Here is a 3,797-nt window from a genome sequence, read left to right as displayed (position 1 = left end):
CACGCCCAGCTAATTTTTTTCTATATATTTTTAGTTGTCTGATTAATTTCTTTCTATTTTTAGTAGAGATGGGGTCTCGCTCTTGCTCAGGCTGGTCTCGGACTCCTGAGCTCAAACAATCCGCCCGCCTCGGCCTCCCAGAGTGCTAGGATTACAGGCGTGAGCCACCACGCCCGGCCTTCTCTCTTGATAAATTCCTCATTCCATCCCATTTACTTCCACACTGATGGTCCTTGCCCGTTTTCTCAAATCCCCTCCATATCCACCCAGTCTTTATAGTTTTCATGCCCATGTGACAGCTGAGGCTGGCTTCCAAGTTCTTTGTTGTGGACTTCTCCACATCACATGATGCATGCACGTCTGAATTTATTGGTAATGACAAATTTGGCAAAGCCCTCATTTCCACACTTTGCACGCTACCCTTTGCAAGGGTAACACTCTCTCAGAGATAAGCAGGGCCCAGGGGCACTTAAGACGGGGTCAGGCAGGGATCAGTGCCGGGGAGCCTGAGTCAAGCAGACAACATGCAGTTGGTAAAAGCAAGAGGGTTGTGCATGTTATTTGCTCCTCAATCCCAAACCGACTCTTAGCCCTGCTGTGAGTCTTCTGTAAGGAGCACTTTAAACATTCTCATGCATTTGTACAACAATAAAGATAGCTCTGGTGTTCAGACAAGAGCATTTTTGTTGTTTGAATACGTATGCTCAAGGTCTTTTAAAACCACAACCTCCAGTGCTGGGTCATGGAGTGGTCCCTTGTAAACACTGCCCTCCTCGGCACCTACGCAGATAATGTGTTTCTGCAGCACGGGTCAGCCTTCAGGTCCATGCAGCGACAGCACCCCTGTGTTCAGAGAGCCTTTGTGTTTTTAAACTTGCTGTTGCTCCCTGGAGAGGAAAGAGAATGAGGGTCTTCTCTCTAAATCCCGACATTCCCCGAGCCCCCCTCTGCTCAGTCAGAGGATAGGTTTCCTAAGGTTATCAGCCCTTCTTTCTGATGCCCAGAGAGAAGAGGAAATTTCTCCCCAATCTGCATAAGCTGCAGCATGCCTGGACCCTGCTGCCTTCCACGAGTACAGAACCTTCCTTTTTTCAAAGTGAACCTGTCTCCAACAGAGCCCTTCCTTGGCAAACCACATTTCCCCCTCTGGAAGGAGGCGTGGAAGAGCTCTTTACATTACATGTGAGTAAAAGAAAAAGTGATGGGGCAGTGAGGGTGGGGGTGATGTCTGGTGACACCAGGCATCGATGCTAATTTTTACAGGTCATCCCCTGTTTTTTCTAGAAGGTGGGCTGCCATCTACACTCTCAACTTCCCCTGCCAAGGACTGCAAAATACCTCAGGATGCCACTCCCGGAGGTAAGTTCAGCCCCAGCACAGAGTCATCTCCCTGCTGTCCCCATTCATGCTACATTTGTCCTCTGATATCATCACTCCAAAAGAACAAGCTGGGAGCCCAGAGGAAGTTAGGGTTCCTATTTCTCTGGACTTAGAAATCCCACTAATAAAACATAAACCTATTAATTCCAAATAAAAAGAAGCATGCTCCAATGCCTTCGCTCCCTTGGGCCACATGTGGCAGGTTCTTATGCAGAAGGAGAGGAGGAGGTGAATGTCTCGGTTAATGTCATACCCACAGGGAGGTGCGGAGAGGTCGGGGTGGAGAGAGGCACAGAGGTGAGTGACTCCTGGACATGGGAACAAGACAACGGGCAGAAACAGAGCTGCTGGCTTCATTTGAAACCATGGAGTCAGCAAGACGACCAACCTGCAGGAAACCCCATGTCAAAGCAGGGACGAGTTCTGTCATTTACGAAGGGTTTTCAGTGCCCTGTCTCCGCATCAAAGCACCTGTGATGGTTTGACTATGACAAAGCCAAAACACTTTGGCTTCTCCTGATAATGGGGAAACAGGCTAGCTCCAGCATATGCACATGGCATGTGGAGAGAACGAGAGGGAGACAACATGAGCCGAACCAGGGGACATCTGCTGGAACTCATTGGGCAACTGGGAACAGGAGAGGGGGAAGACGCGGAGGACCCCCAAAGGAACTGACCGGAGACTACACACCAAAAGAAGAAACAGTAAAGACAGTCCTGTATTTGCCACTCTTTATTCTCAACCCCCTACAGGTGTCTTAAATAGTCCGATGCCCCTCCTTAGCTAGGAGTGACAGTTGTCATCCCCACCACTAAACCTGTGTTTATTGTGCACACTTGATGTGTCAGACACTGCGCTAAGCATGTTCGTGGATTATCTCATTCGATACTTAACGACACCCTACCAGGGCAAGAATTAATGTTATCCCCACTTTACAGATAAGGACAGACCTTATCTGTCTTTCCAGATAAGTTTCCAGAACTCAAGAGACTCACCCAAAATAACACTCTTAATAAATAGTCGAGCCAGGGCTAGAACTCAGGTTTTCCTGAAGCCAGGGTGGGAGCTCTTAAAACACATCAAATGTCTGCAAAACAGCAACTGCTTGAGTCAAAGCCCATTCCCTGAAGTGTCAACTAAGCCACCCCAACCTCCTCAATGTGACTAAAGACAAAACACACAATGGAGTAAACACGCTTTTTAAAAATTGTGTGTGTGTATGTGCTTAATTTTGTGAAAAAAATGTGTGCTGATAAATAGAGCAGCCATGTTCCTCTTTTTGAATTGAGATACCTCCTTCACATTACGAAATACTTTAAAGTAAACATTGTATTTAAGTCAACATACATAAAGTTCATAAATCATAATGGTACAGCTTGCTGAAATTTCACAGATGGTGTGTGCCTGGATATTCACTTCCTCCATAAAGGAAAAGAACAGCAGCAACACCTCAGAAACCTTCCTTGTATCTCCTCTCCCAAAAGTAACCATTGTATTTTCTTATATTTACAATGATTAGTTTTTATTATTTTTAAATGTCACATAAGCAGAGTCATACAGTATGTATTCTCTTTTGTCTCAACACGCTACAGCTTTTTGGTAGCAACTCTCTCTGAGATTAAGCCGTCTTGAATGTTTACTTAGAGCAGTAATTTGTTCATTCTCATTACTGTACAGTATTCCAATTTATGAATATTTCACAATTTGTCCATTTATTTTACTGTTGACAGATGTGTAGGTTGGTTCTCAATTGTGACTTTTATGGCTTTGAACTTTCTTGCATATGTCTTCTGGTGCACATATGCATGCATTTCTGTACGTTACATACCAAAGAGTAGAACTGTTGAGTTATAGGGTACGTGTATATTCAGCTTTACTAAACACTGCCAGATTCCCAAAGCGGTTGTAACAATTTACATCCTTCACAGCAGTGGATGAAAGTTCCAGTTGCCTCCCATCCTTGCCAACACTTGTTATTATCTGTCTTTTTCACTTTTGCTCATATGTTGGTTATAAAAAGATATCTCATACAAGTAGAATTACCGTACGATCCAACAATCCCATTACTGGGCATCTACCCAAAAGAACAAAAGACACTCTATAAAAAAGACACCTGCACCCGAATGTTTATAGCAGCACAATTCACAATTACAAAGATGTGGAAACAACCCAAGTGTCCATTAATACACGAGTGGATTAATAAAATGTGGCATATGTATACCATAGAGTACTATTCAGCTTTAAGAAACAATGGTGATATAGCACCTCTTATATTCTCTTGGATAGAGCTGGAACACATTCTACTAAGTGAAGTAACCCAAGAATGGAAAAACAAGCACCACATGTACTCACCATCAAATTGGTATTAACTGATCAACACATAAGTGCACATATAAGAATAACATTTATTGGATGT

The 3,797-nt window shown here is 44.0% G+C and overlaps 1 protein-coding gene across 1 annotated transcript in view; it reads right to left on the bottom strand.

Annotated features, from left to right (window-relative positions):
• Positions 1–3,797, bottom strand: part of SORCS3 (sortilin-related VPS10 domain containing receptor 3) — a 624,980-nt gene that overhangs the window by 326,047 nt on the left and 295,136 nt on the right. The gene's annotated exons all lie outside the window — the stretch shown is intronic.

The sequence above is a fragment of the Propithecus coquereli genome, unplaced genomic scaffold (genome assembly GCF_000956105.1).
Source record: "Propithecus coquereli isolate 6110/MARCELLA unplaced genomic scaffold, Pcoq_1.0 Scaffold73, whole genome shotgun sequence".
Lineage (NCBI taxonomy): Eukaryota > Metazoa > Chordata > Mammalia > Primates > Indriidae > Propithecus > Propithecus coquereli.
The sequence above is the reverse complement of the archived record's forward strand: the minus strand, read 5'-3'. Positions and strand labels throughout refer to the sequence as shown.